Source organism: Clarias gariepinus, chromosome 11 (assembly GCF_024256425.1).
Source record: "Clarias gariepinus isolate MV-2021 ecotype Netherlands chromosome 11, CGAR_prim_01v2, whole genome shotgun sequence".
NCBI classification, from domain to species: Eukaryota; Metazoa; Chordata; class Actinopteri; order Siluriformes; family Clariidae; genus Clarias; species Clarias gariepinus.
The window spans coordinates 3,300,375-3,315,878 of NC_071110.1; the positions used below are offsets into that span (position 1 = coordinate 3,300,375).

At 40.9% G+C, this 15,504-nt stretch overlaps 1 protein-coding gene across 1 annotated transcript in view; it reads left to right on the forward strand.

The window, feature by feature from the left end:
* The window catches only part of robo1 (roundabout, axon guidance receptor, homolog 1 (Drosophila)), a 278,052-nt gene that overhangs the window by 46,093 nt on the left and 216,455 nt on the right, over positions 1-15,504 (forward strand). The gene's annotated exons all lie outside the window — the stretch shown is intronic.

A 15,504-nucleotide genomic window follows, 5' to 3' on the forward strand; every position in this document is an offset into this window, starting at 1 on the left:
TGTTATTGGGATGTCGAGGACGTCCCGGTGCCAGTTTAGAACGAAGACTAAGATTAAACACAGCACAGTGGAATGATTTCTTCGCATATCCCAGTAATAAAGCTGGTGTCAGCCAGGATACAGCACCTTCTGCAGGAGAAAGGGTTAAAGTCCTTGCTCAAGGACTTACAGTGGCAGCCTGGTGGTTCTGGGGCTTGAACCCTCAACCTTCTGATCAGTAACTCGATGGCTTAAATGTATTTTCTGTAGGTTTTAAAGGCTACTACTCACGGCGTGGCTAATTGGTCAGGATAAGTTTTGGACTGATCTTCTCTATTTAAGAAAACCTGACCTGAGTAATTTAATTTGTATGTCTCGATTCACTGATGAGAAAAAAAAAAATCTGCAGTGTGGTTTATGCCTGTGTGATTTCCTTTGACGGATGTGATTTGTGAGTCAGTCCCCAGCGCCACCCTGTCAGATAATCTATATGATTTTGAAGCTTATGTCTACTGACCATGGATAAAGTGTCTGGGTTTCAGGCTCGTTTCCCTGGATGATCTTGTGCTGTGAGGTGTGTGTTTGTGTGTGTGTGTGTGTGTGTGTATAAAATCTGATCTACTCACACTTCAAATACATAAATAATTTTTACTTTGGAGCAGACACCCTCACCCAGAATGATTTACATATGTGTACATGTTCATTTACTGAGCAGTTGAGGGTGAAGAAGCTGGCCCAGGGGAAAGGCAACGGTCAGTGCTGGGATTTGAACTCATTACCTCCTGATCACCCTAAGCCAATCTAAATGTGCATCTGGCTGCTAGATTGGTTCATTGGTCAGGATTCATAAGTGTAAACTGAAAGTGTGTGATATTTTTCCCAGAGCAAATCATGCAAGATCAAAGCTTAATTGACTAAAAGAGGAAAACAAATCTGGAAAAATCAGCATTTGATCGATTGAGAGGTTCAATTTTCAGCCACAACATCCTAAAAGAGTCTAGACCAGTGGTGTTAGAACACAAAACGTTCTGTAGAGATACTGTACAACAATGATGTTGTGCATCATGCGTTACATTCTTGTAATTATGTATTCAATGCATATCCATTTGTTGAGCAATAGAAGTTCAAATTTGCGCGTCATACAAATAAACTATACAGAAAACATCCTAGTCACATGATTACAGTTTTTCGTGGACAGCCTGTCTCATAAAAAGGAAATAAACTTTGAAGCTGTATTTCAGGTTAAAACGTTTCTGCCAATGAGTTGTTTGGTGAAGCTCCCGAATTGCGCAATAAAAAAAAAGTGTGTTTTTAATGGATGTTACGTCGATCCAGATTGGCCATGCTTGTGGGGCGTGGCTTACTGTGTTTGCATGCTTGCATCAATCATAGTTATACTAGCCAATCGGAAAGCTTTCCTCCATGTGCGTTTTGACGCCCTTTAAGAGGAGTAGGTCAAAAAACTGAGTTGGAATCATATCATACCTTCACCCTCCCTGGTTGATGGGGTTATGCCCTGAAGACAAGCCGAATTGGATTTGACTCAATTAGGCAGAAAATCTCTGGTCTTATACAGATACAGTATGAATGCATGGGGAATGGAGTTCTGAGGAAGCGAGTGTATCATGAATCGATTCCTGACCCTGACTGTATTGTTGCACCTCAAATCCTGATTAAGTTTGACAAGCAGGGAAGATGGCAGAGGAAGCTCAGTTGATGAGAATTTTCCAATTAAAATCTCAGCGTGTGAGCGCCGCCATCTACTCGAAGACATACGCCTGTTTATTTCCGAACCAAAGATTACCAGGACGACGAAATATCATCCCTGGCACTGGAAGTGTACCGGTAACGACTGATATGGTCATTCCTGATGAGAAATCAAGCCTCATGGCACTTTATTGCCAGACAACTCATCTATTCTTATTTTTATTTTTCTCTTTAGGATACAAAATGCAACAACACGACCTGCCGACTGTTTAATATTTAAAATGTGAACATCGCCAGGCTCCTCGGGTCTCGAGACCTGCACGCCGAGACGTGACACGGTCTGGCTAATAAGCCTCATTTACAGCTCCACCTCCACCACTAAAACAGCCAGACGAGGCACTAATGAGGGACTGTGGCGTCGGGGAAGCTCCGCGTTCAAGACCGCGCCATCATTTATCTCAATTTATGCACATAAAAACACAATCACAGCTCCTCTCTGCGTGTCCGCACCTCACCCGCGTCTCGCGCTCTTCCCAATAAATGCAAAGCAGCAATTATCTGGCAATCGAGCAAATATTGTGGCTGCATGCATCATGTCATGTTCTGAGTAAATATTGTGAAGGAGAGAAAAAAAAAGAGAAATGAAAAACGAGCACCCGGGTCTCATGTGACTGATTGTGGGTTGTGTTTGTCATAGAGACGAGGTTCAGGTTGTGGTGTTGTACATAACCTCGTGACAGGAATGTCAGGATGACATTGGCATCAGGGGTAAAGTGCTGAGGGGCACAAAACGGAGCGGAGAGAATTCTGGCCCCATGCCCGAGTCAGACATGTCAAGGATGCAGAAAGGACGCGATATTTCTGCCTGATCAGGGAGGCGCAAAAGGTTAAACATCACAAAGGTCATCGCGCAAATTTATAATCAACCCCAAGCTTCTGTTTGTTTCGTTGCGGATTTTCAAGGATTTAAAAAATATTCAGTCATACTATCCCGGGTTTGTTTGTGTTGCTGCACGTATTAGTGTTAAACCTGTGTCGAATACCGTGTTCTGATTGGTCAGAAGGTGCCGACAGTAATGCAGCGACAGATCAAAGGGTTATAGTATTAATGAGATCGTTGTTGTAATAACAAGTCTGATTGTTGTTTATTGAGTCAGTGAATCACACATTGTTATGATTCATAAGAGAGTCAGTTCTTTGCCTTTCAGTAGATCAGTACCTAAAGTGTCAAATTAAATTTACATTCAGCTGAGTCAGTGAGTCAATGAGTCAATGAGTCAGTGAATCATCTCCGGTGGTCATCATGTGACTGAAATTCATTAGCATAATATTCATTCAAAATCTTTGACTCCTTTATATGAATCATTTCCGGTTCGCTCCGTTCATGTTCAGAGTCAGTGTTTGAGTCAGTGAATCGATTCAGGCATGAATCTTTTGAAAAGAATTTATCTCTGTTGTTTAGTGAGTTAGCGTTTGACTCCATGGATCTTGAACTTTGTAAATGAGATTTATTTCTCTCTCTTGCTCAAAGCGTCAGCATTTGAGTCACTGAATCATTTCAGCCTTAAATCTCTCATGATTCGCTTCTTTTTTGTTCGGCGAATCACTTTTTCGGTCTGTAAAATTAATCTTTTTAATATGGCTCGCTCGTCTCCTGTTTTGAGAGTCAGACTTTGAATCAGTGAATCTTTTCAGTCTTAAGAATGAGATTTGCTCTTGAGACATCACTGACCAGGCTTCATTCAACTACTGTCCAGTGAGTCAGTGTTTAAGTCAGTGAACCCTTTCAGTCATGAATCGTTTGAATATGATTCACTCCTCTCTCTTTCAGAGAGTCAGTGTTTGAGTCAGTGAGTTCTTTGGAAGTCTTGGATCATTTGAATGTGATTTGCTCTTTTCTTGTTCAGTGAGTCAGAGTTGAAATAATTGAATCTTTTTATTCTTGAGAACGAGATTCTCTCTCTTCTCTCATTCAGCGAGTTGGCCACATTTTACTCAACTTTTGTTTGGCGAGTCAGTGAATCCTTTCAGTGAATTAGTTCAGAATCCTTTTAGTCTTGAACCTTATGAATGAGACTCTCCGCTTTTGTGCCATTCTTATTCAGCGAGTCTGTGTTTTGAGTCAGTGAATTCCTCCAGTCTTGAGTCATGTAAATATGATTGACTTTTCTGTCGTTTAGTGAGTCAGTGGATCGTATCGATTAATCTCTCAACTTAGTAAGTCAGTATTTGAGTCAGTGAATCCTATAAGACTTGAAACTTTTGAAAGCGATTCATTCCTCTCTTGTTCAGTGAGTCAGTGTTTGAGTCAGTGAATCTTTTCGGGCTGAATCTCTTATGATTCACTCCTCTCTTGTTCAGTGAGTCAGTGTTTGAGTCAGTGAATCTTTTCGGGCTGAATCTCTTATGATTCACTCCTCTCTTGTTCAGTGAGTCAGTGTTTGAGTCAGTGAATCTTTTCGGGCTGAATCTCTTATGATTCACTCCTCTCTTGTTCAGTGAGTCAGTGTTTGAGTCAGTGAATCTTTTCGGGCTGAATCTCTTATGATTCACTCCTCTCTTGTTCAGTGAGTCAGTGTTTGAGTCAGTGAATCTTTTCGGGCTGAATCTCTTATGATTCACTCCTCTCTTGTTCAGTGAGTCAGTGTTTGAGTCAGTGAATCTTTTCGGGCTGAATCTCTTATGATTCACTCCTCTCTTGTTTGGCGAGTCAGCGTTCGAGTCAGTAATAAATTGTTTCAGTCATGAATCTTTTGAATATGAATCCCTTTTCCTTTTAAGTTAGAGTCAATAAATCCTTTCAGTCTTGAATCTTGTGACCGCCTTACTTTTTCTGTGACTGTGTTTAGGTCTATGAATCCTTCTAGCCTTGTAAATGAGATTCTCTCCTCTTTTGTTTAACGAGTCAGTGTGTAAGTCAATAAATCTTACTGGCGAATTCTTTCAGTCTTGTGAGTGAGACTCGACTTGTCTCATATTCAGAGAGCCAGTGTTTGAGTCTGTTTTGAAGGTGGCACGATCAGACTGGACATTTGACCAAACCATACAAGTGAACGAATCGTTTCTGTCCTGATTCGAACGAATTGACTCGAACAAATCATTTCAGTTCATTTGCGCATTTTTTGACGTTTGAGATTTATACATCCAATCCATCGAGAGGTTAAACTGTACACGTGTACTTTCTGATCTGGATGGTAGTGCGTGTGCTTTGTAGCTAGCCGTGAGATTTGCGTGGGCATGGAAACCAGTGAAACCATGGCAACGGGCTGTAAATAATAACGAGAGACCAGCATGGGAGGGTAAAGTGCAGGGCTGGCAGGTTTCTCTCCAGTGACTCTAACAGAGATTATTATTGCACTTCCCTGACAGGACATGCAATTGCTCCTCTGGTGTGTGTGTTTGTGTGTGTGTGTGTGTGTGTGTGTCCAGCTGTGAGCCAGCCTGACATATGTGATGTGTCAATATCTTCCACCCTTCACATGTGTCTCAGTCAGCAGCACTCCTCAAGCCATCTGTCCATCATTTCACCGTCTGCACAGTCATCGCACTGAACAGTCCTGGCCTGGGTGTATTTTCAGGAGTGTTTGTGTGTGTGTGTGTGTGTGTGTGTGAGAGAGAGAGACAATGATAAAGTAACAGCACTCCACACAACAGCTCTCTCCATCACTGTGCTTTGTCTCTTCACATACTTAGATGTGTGTGATATTTTCAACAGCAATAATAATAAAAAAAAAAAACTACATGGAAAAAAATGTTTCAGCGTTAGCGTGGGACCTTCATCCTTTAAAACAGGCTGCGTTTTTTTGTTTTTTTCCCAGCCTACTGGATCGGACTCTGTCTAACACGCGATGACACGGTGATAAATCAGGACTTATTGCTTTGCAGGAGTTGTGATGGTGATGTCTGTCTCTGCTGGATGTTAGTTACAGTAAAGCATGTGGAGACGGGGCACCAAAGACATCATCATCTGTTTGCACGAGCTTTCTATCCATCTTAAAAGGGAAACTCTATGGTCTTTCAACCTCATCTCAGTAGTGTGTGTGTGTGTGTGTGTGTGCGTGTGTGTGTGTAAGAAAGAGAGAGATTGTGTGTGTGATTGTGATAGATTCAAGTCATTTCTTTTACGGTCTCTCTCTCTTTCTCTCTCTCTGTATATATATATATATATATATATATATATATATATATATATATATATATATACACACAATGCAAAATGTGAAAAAGTATTAGCCCCCGACCTGTTCTTATTTGTTTATTTGCACATTCGTTACACTTAAATAAATGAGCTCTTCAAACTGTTTTTTAATGGTTTTTTGGCTAACCAGTGGTAAAGTGCTCACCGTATCATCCAGAGGTCGCTGGTTTAATCCCCGGGTGATGCTGGAGCCTGGGATGGGTAGCATTAAGTGCTGTCAAATTAATTACCGCCAATCAGGGGTGTCTGTGAGCTCACGCAACCGGACGGAGCGGATAGCACTGTCCTCCGAGTGTGTTACGCCGCCCCCAACAGTGCATGAGCGAGCAGTTTAAAAAGATGACACATGATAGTCTTCTGCCCTCCCGACTGAGTCGTAGGTCGTAGTAGCCTTAATGTGGGAGCGCCCCTAGTGACGTGGAGGAATTGGATACGACTTAATTAGGGAGAAAGTCAGGGGGCAAAAAAGTGTGTGTTTTTTTTTTTTTAATAATCAACATTTAAAAACGTAGGTTTGTATTTACTTGGGTTTCTTTAGGGAATATATATATATATATATATATATATATATATATATATTTATTTAACTTTTTTATTTTTTTGATGACCTGAATCATGTAAGTGCGACAAATATGTCAAGTATATACATTATGTATCCCAACATATGAACGAGTTCCGTTCCAAGAGCTCGCTCGTAAGTCCAATTTGTTCGTAAGTCCAACAAACACAGTCTAGGTACTAGGACACTAACACAATTATTTATGTTTCCGGGCATGTGACCTAACTTCCACATTCAAACATGTGCGAATGCGTGTTCGGGTCCTCAAAAGTCCATAACACACACTTTCTGTTTTGAGACAAACATACATTTATTAAGGAGACTGAGACAGAGAAAGCATAGAGAGAAAGACAGACTAGTAAAACTAGAAGGCAGTGAGGAATAGACAGAATACGACAGAGAGAAATATTGAGGAAGGATTTATCTGGCAGATAGAGAGAGAGATAGGCAGTAAGAGAAGGGAAAAGACAAACTGTGAGAAGGGGTTAGAGAGAGACAAACAGACAAAAAGAGAGGTAAAGGCGAACAGGAAGAAAAAAACAGGCAGACAATGAGAATGTGAGAAAGACAGAGGCAGGGAGCTGGAGCTTCAGGGAGAAGTCACCCATCGATTAGTCAGTCTAGTCTGTAATTTTATAGAAGAACTGATGGTGGTGGTTTATGTGCAGGTGGAGGAGAGCTCGCTTTATCAGACTGATCCACTCCATTCTGTCTGTCTGATCACTGATCATTTCATCTACACACACATGGATGAACAAACCTTCAAAAAGTCTTTCAATCTTTCCATCCATTTCCCCGTGACAGGACGTCATCTTCCCTGAATCGGGCCAGAGAGAGGTGCAGAGATAAGAGTCGGTCCTGAGTGACAGCTCTGAGCAGAGGAAGTCCTCCAAAAAAAACCTTTAGAGAGGTAAATTGTCTGAAATGAAATATCTCGAACCTGTGTCTAGACCTAAAACGACATAAGCGTGAACTTTTATACAGACTTAAATAAAAACACATACGTTACCATGTACAGTACAACGTTCAGTCGCCCTTCAGTAGTACCTGCCTGGTCAGCGTTACTGGATTCAGTTCAGCTTCTGGTTCAACCGTGAGCAGAGATTATGTGAAAGTATAAACTGGATTGATGTTGCTGAGCCAGAATTGACATAATATGCTAACACAGCCTGGCCACGCCCACTTCAGGCTGACACTCGAATACAGAATGCACTGTAATCAGCAAATCATCAAGTAACCCCTGTCTGTACTTACACAGCAGCTCTGTTCCCTACTCACAACACCCACAAATCAATTCCACACCAACTGGGACAAAATGTCAGACTCTAGCATCATTTGTCGCCCCAGGCACGCTTCATTAGCATGCTATACTGCTGATTGTGTCTCTTAACCACTGCTAACTCAGGTGTGACCACGTGCTCTTTGATGTTTCATGGGACTTTACACCAGGTATCATTATCATTAAGTTATCTATCCATATGTCTATCTATCTATGAACAGCTAGCTGGCAACATTTGCACTTTTAGCCAGAGATTAGCCGTGTATGACTCCGGCAGGATTCCAGAATGTAGACAAGGTAATTAGGTCAGTAAAAGACTCTCTACACGACTCTCTTCACACGACACTCACTAACTTAATGGGACACCTAACACCACAAAGCTGGTTAAGCTGGGCTCAGCAACAGCTGTACTTTCTAAGAAGGCTGAGGAAATTTGGTGTGTCTCCTAAGGTCTTCTCAAACTTCTACAGCAGCGTGATCGAGAGCATCCTGACTACCTGCATCACAGTGTGGTACAGCAGTACTACTGTTATGGACCGCAGATGTCTGCATAGAGTAGTAAAGACTGCTGGAATGATTACAAGGACTTCGCTGCCAACCGTGCAGAGCATTTACCACTGCAGAGTCCACAAGAGAACTTCCTCCATCCAAAAAGACCCCACCCATCCCGAGCACAGACTGTTCTCACCACTTTCCTTAGGTCGGAAATACAGAAGTGTGAGATGCAGGCTAAAGAACTTCCAGGCTAAATAACTCATTCTTTCCCACTGCCATTAGACTTATACATAGCTAAAAGGGGTTTATAAGCATGCACTATGCAATGTTTTGTATTATTTTATTATTATTACTTATCATTTGGTGTTATTAATAGTTATACAGTAGGTATGATACCATTTAAGCTATAAGTCAAAGTAATAAGGGCAGGGGTAGCTTGTTAAGGTGTTGGATTACTAATCGGAAGGTCCCAGATTCAAACCACCACCACTAAGTTGCTCCTCTTGGGCCCTTAAACAAGATGTATAGAGATAAAAATATAAATCGCTTTGGATAAAGGCATCTGTCGCATGCTATAAAGGTAAATGGAAAATTACCTCTATTTCTGAGTGTGTACTGGGTGCAGACTTTGAGACTCATCAAAGAACCTTTGGAGAGATTATGTATTTATATATACCCTGTCTCGAAACTTCCCAGATCCCAATTTATTGGAGGATCCATGGGAACAAACAAGTCTGATCCATCAAAGCCCAACCAGCTACCCACAGAACCCAAAGGATCCACGGCCAACATACCCCTGACCTCAGAGCACACACCCAGAAGCCCTGTGGAGCCACACCCAAAGGGCTCAAAGCTGCCCCAGTGGCACAAGGGGAACCCAAAACCTAGGCATTTTTAATTGTAACAACTGATTGGTGTATATCACACTTGACTTGCTAATGTCTGTGAGCAGAGATCTATAAAAATCTGAACTAACCTTGCTGCTGTAACAAGGAAAAGCAGAAAAAATGGATGAATAAAGAATGCTGATGCTGCATGCACCACCGAGTCAAGGTTTACTCATCTGTCCTGTGAGTAGCTTTTCAAGTTGAACATTACTTATTTATCCACCTTATTTATTTATCTAATTGGTTCGGTTCTCCTTGAGCATTAAGCAGTAATATGGTGTCCCTTAGAGACACAGGAGATCAATATGCGGTCGGTGCTCTGGGACTGTGGCTCGTATGTTTCCTTTCATTGATTACACAAAACCAATGACAGACTTCTTCCCAGACAAACTGAGACATTACACAGCATTTTTGTCATGCTTCACACCGGTGTCTCTCTCTCACCAGCTGCGTCTCCTCCTCTTCTTCCTCTTCCCTCATTCCGAATTCGGTTTTCTTCCATATCGATCTGCCGTCAGTCACCGCGCCACGCTCGGCTTCAGCTCCAAAGAGTAATCCGAACGTGCAACTGTGAAATAAGTGATTGATCAGGTAGAGAGGTCGATTGCCGCTGGTCTTTGTCTGCACACGTTCACAACATCACCGAGCCGTAATGAATGCCTCTTCCCGAAATTCCAATACCGATCGAGATGTTTTGTGCTTCGCCGCTTTGTAAAACACGTAAATAGTGTACTGCTTATAATCCATTCAAATGACTGCAGGTGGATTAAACCGCTCTCTGTAATGAAATCCAGCACTGAAAAGAAAAACAAAATCGCTTTTGTTCACGCAATCGCCATTCATTATCGACTCGGTTGCAGTGCTACATAATAAGATTTAACTGGCAATATAAATGTTATTTTCTTTCCCGTTTACAAGCTAAAGCACGCACACTGAAACTTTTTGGTACTTTCTGTTGCAGAATCCAAACAAATATAATATATAAGATACAACTTTTTAACTTATTAACATAACTTTCCCTCCGATCCTTAGATTAGCTGCTTGCCAAAGTAGCATGCTAACATAGCAGGCTTGCTGCTCTACTAGCCTTAAAGGGCATATAAAAGTTTAATTTTAAATAAATTGGTCCTGTACTATATATATATATATATATATATATATAGTATAACTTATTACACTAATGCTAGCGGAGGTGGGAGTTAACTGAGTACATTTTCTACCATATATCTGTACTTTTACTTACTTTTACTACCTACCTACGTAACTTGCTTTTTCTTGGATGGCCTCGTAATGTAACAGGTGTTTGAAATCAGAAGTGGTGTTGACTGTTAAAGCAGTAAGAAGCTACTGTTAGCTAATATAAACCCTGTATTTTTGATACTTAAGTATTTTTTTTTTAGTAATTACTTTTACTCAAGTACACGTGTACATGGAGGACTTCTACTTTTACTTAAATAATATTTTCCCTAAGAAATCTTGATTTTTACTTTAGAATTTGATTTGTGTACTTTGCCAACCTCTTAAGGCTAGTTAGCTTGCTAGCAACCATGTCTCATGATATAATCTTTAGCAGGTTTTTAGGTTGTTGTAATTAAACAATATTTTTATGACGCAGTAAATCAAAAGCAAATTACCCTTTTCTAAATGCAAAAAAAGCATTAGTTTTGTTTATCATTTATTTATACATTAGTTAGTTAAATATTCTAAGAATTATCTGAAATCTTCAAATAGAGTCTTAACAACTGAATGTATAGTTATGTTGCACATCCAAGGTAAAACAAAAAATCAATTTTTTTTAAACAAATTGCATTCTAGAAAATAGTTCTATTAATCAGCGTTGATTACCTTGTGAACATAAACATAATCTGCACTGACCTTATCACCTCCAAGGACCGGCACAGACGATCCTGCTCATGATGTTGCTTGCTAGCTGTGACTGTAGAGTGAGCTGGCTCAGACAGTCAGACAGACCGACATACAGCTTTATTGTAATTGCACAGTACTTGCAATGAAATGTAGTTTAACATCTACTTTATTAGAAGTGTATATACTGTAGATCAGTGCAAATAAGTGTATTTTATACGGTAAATACTGTACTGGATTACAAGGCTGTGCAGTGAACTTTTGCAGTAGCCATAGAACAGATAATGCTACGAAATGAAAAATGGCCCTGTTACTGTACATAGAAAAGTTAATTTTGTATAAAGGGGCAGGGGTAGCCCCAACTGCCAACCCCCTCCCCCGCCACTGTGGGAGGAAACTGGAGAATCCTGAGGAAAGCCACCAAGCACAGGGAGAACATGCAAACACCACGCACACACACACCTGAAGGAGGACTCGAAACCAGACCCCGAAGGTGCGAAGCATCAGTGCTAACCGCTACGCAACCATGCCGCCTATTCTGGTGCATACCTACTATTTTTGATTTGGAAAAAGGGATAATAATATTGTAAAAAACTATATTTTAATACAGTTTAAAACTTGACAAAAGAATTACACTATTTAAAAAATTGACTCAATGTTTCAGAGGTCGGGTAAAGACTTTTTTGCAGAAAATAGATTGTATTAACTCAGGGTTTAACTGGAGGTTTTCAATTCAAATTAATTCACACCAATTAATTGTAATGCAGAAACCTTAACACGGGAATAAGACATTGCTGGTATTGTTTTTTTGCTTTTGTTTTTAATGGCATGGTCAGAAATCCTGAGCAGAGCCTGTTCAGTAACGGGGAAACCAATTTAGTAATTATTACAATTTAGTTGGATAATTTTGTTTTGCAAATGATAAAAATTTAGATAATATGATCGTCAAGTCACATACAGTCTGAGTGGATCATGAGCTCCCAATCCTATCAGCTGTGAACCCTTTCAAGTTTGATACTTGGGAAGTTTTCCTTTCCTCTTGTTAGCAAATCTTTTCACTTGAGCCCTGAATTGTGAGTTAAAGTGTCTCCTCACTTCCTACCTAGTGCAGCGGATATGGCTGAAAATAACGGCTTTTACACGCCATACATCTGCAAGACCAGACAAGAAATTGCTCCTGGCTGAGAAATTGCTGTGGATTTTAGATTTTTTTTCCCCCCTTGTACAGCAATTGACCTAGCGAGTCAGAGTGTGAGTAATGGTGGCCTTTATTACCGCTATTCAGCGCTGTTATTCACCCTCATCTGTTCATCTTCACTTTTTTTTTTAAATGTGTAACAATAGCTCAGGTCCTGAAGACACGTGCTGAAAGGATCCGCCTTTAAATAGTCATTGGCGGGAGAAGAGTGTGGAGTGATTGCTATGGACGGAGTCGTTTTTAGAGGTCTCGTCGATTGCAAATGAAGTCCATTATGCCATTTTTAAACTGATTTTCCAATCCAGGCTTTTCACTTAAACATAACTTTGGCTTTGTGTCAAGAGGATCCATTTAAAGCTGCTGCTCCAGAGGTGTACGCTCATTCCAGGAGCCAGGCAGCTCGGCCTTTTTTTCCCCTGATGCTCCATTAGAGAGCTGAGAAAGCTGGTGAGGAAAAAACAGCCAATCCCCATGTGGCCTGACCTCGCGACTGAACGAGAACACGGCAGCCGCGCTGTTCACCTTAAAGATGTTTAGAATCGCGTTTATAGGTCACTTTGCAACTCTTACGCTTTAGATATTAGATAACACATCAGCGTACTACAGCGTTCATTGCTGGTGATGGGTCGGTGAAACAGCAGTGTGCGAGAGAGAGCTTATGTACATGTTCAGGAAGGCCTTCCCGTTAGGAGATAACATGGGTACAGTATATTAATTGAAAAATTAATAGCAATAAAAGTAACAGCAATAAAACCCAAACTCAAAGCTCCTCCAAGACAGGACAGGGCTTCGGAAACTGAAAAGAAACTTTCTTCTGTCTCTTAGAGACAAGGTTATCTTTCAGTAAGTTTATCTCTTATTTTCTTTTTAGCTTTCCCTTTTGTTTGTCTATGCTTTCGCCCGAGAGCACACTTATCGCCTCACGTGCTGCTTTCTCGTTCTTTGCCTTTGTTTTTGTCTTTGCCCTTTTTACTGGAGCGATGTGTTAACGGTGGAGCTACCTGGTAGCACGTACTAACACTTCTTTTCAAACACCTCGTTCATGAAAGTTACGGTACATCTTTACCTCGGACACTGGAGACTCCTTTCTTCCATAAACATTACACAAACATCACCTTCTCAGTGAAAACTTCAAAATGATCTCTAATAACTCCATGTTTTTAATTCAATGCATTTGATCAGATTATTAATCGCTTGTGTCGAACGGTGTATAAAACGTATAGACGCCCGAAGCGCCCAACACACAGCGAGATCGTTTTAGTCTTCCCATTTGGACCGTGTCCACGACACAAACACACACATGCTTACTCAGTGCTTTCCCATCACCCACACTTGTATCTCCCCGTCTCCATGTCCTTCACTCCATCTGTGCGTGGGGTTTAGCGGTGAAGGACAGCGCTGACCGTGTCCGTTCCCCCTCAGCCTCAGACGAGGGCCTTTTTTTTTCTCAGGCTATTTAAAAAGTCGACTGTTTTCATTTCAGCCACTTAATTACGCCGGAATCAGCAGAGCGCGAGACGTAATTGTCATTCTGATGCACGGCGTAAATGCTAGAGGTCAAGACAAACCGTGAACTCCGTGAATTTTTTATTATTACTTGAATATTTCATTAAAAATGATGCATTCTGCAAAACTAGATAAAACATATATATTACGAGAAGCCGGTATTCGCTCCGTAACTCGTTTACTCTGTTACAGGCTTTATGAGAAGGTGAGAGGTTTTTCTGAAGGTAAAGTAAAAAAACAGAAATGGAGCTCGCTATGGAAATTCCTGAAAAGACTTCTGGAGCGTAACTCGACCCGTAACCAAGCAATTCATTAAGGAGCGAGCGGAGAGGAATTGGATTCACGCTTGAGCTCGCAGCACTCGAAAAAAAAAAAAAAAAACATAAAGTGTCTTCGGGGTGTGAATTGCTGCAGCATTTACATAATTTCGAGTTGGAGGTTAGGAAGGGTAATAAAGAGTTCTGATAAAACTGTCATTAGGTCTCCAGGAAGCTGCAGTGACGAGGATGGAGATTAATTCTCTGATGCCCTCCTGGGGGTCCAAATGTCACCCCACTGGATTTAATGAGCTCAGACTCGCCATGGATAATGTCCCGCTTTGGCCATGCATGGGCTCCCACAGGAGTGTGTGTGTGTGTGTGTGTGTGTCCCTTAGTCATGCACTATAATCTCAAGGTATAATATATAATATAGTGTAGTTTAAGTGCTTAAACAGATGGAGTTCCTTCCATCCCCTCGTCCTTCTTTTCATCTTTTTTGATTGCTGTCTTTCTTTCTTGGCTTCTTCTTTTTCCTTTTCCTTACTTTCATCAATCAGAACCGTGATTCCTTTCTTCTGTTTCTTTGTTTGGTCATTTTTTCCTTCTTCTTTTCCTCTTTTTGTTCCTTGTTCTCCCTTTTAATTTTTCTCCGCCTTATCCTTTCCTTTCCCTTCCTGCCATTCTTCATGCCTTCTTCCTTTTCTTTTTACCCTTTCCTTTTTTATTTGCCTACCTCTCTTCTTTACTACTTTCCTTCCTTTTCTTTTTTACGTTTACCTTTCCTTCACATTCCTTCCTTTATGTTTTTGTCTCCATTTCTTTCTTTTTGCATTTCTCTTTTCCTCTATTTTTCTTTTTCTTCTGTTCTTTCATTCTATTTTCTTTCCTTCCTTCCTTCTGTTTCTCCTTCTTTTCCTCTCTTTGTTCCATTTTCCATCTTTTTCATTCTTCTTTCTGCCTTCTTTTTACTTTCCCTTTCTGCTATTTTTCATTTCCTCTTTCTTTTCTTTTTACTTCTTTCCTTCTTTCTTTCCTTTTTATTCCTGTCTTCTTATGTCCTTCTATTTCAAAGTTTTATTCTTTTTCTGTTCTCTTTCCTTCTTCTTGGATTACTTTTCCAAAAATGTAATCCGTTATTTAGTCAATTTATGTAATCCGTGAGCCAGACAGCAGTCATTCTCAATCCGTTATTGTGTGTGTGTGTGTGTGTGTGTGTGTGTGTAAAAGTCTTCCTACAAGCCCCGCCCCAATAACCCGCCCCCCTCTGCTATTCCTGCTGTTATACCCCTATCTTACCTATGCGGTTCGACTTTATGAGGGCCGACGCGCAGAAAGATGGAGACCTAATCACAGCACCCAAACTCGTGGTGAATAATGATGAACCGTACAGTACTTACGGCCACCGCGCGAAACCGTGTAGGTGTGATAGGGGTATTAGTAGGTGAGATGGGGGTATTAGTAGGTGAGATAGGGGTATTAGTAGGTGAGATAGGGGTATTAGTAGGTGAGATAGGGTATTAGTAGGTGAGATGGGGTATTAGTAGGTGAGATAGGGTATTAGTAGGTGAGATAG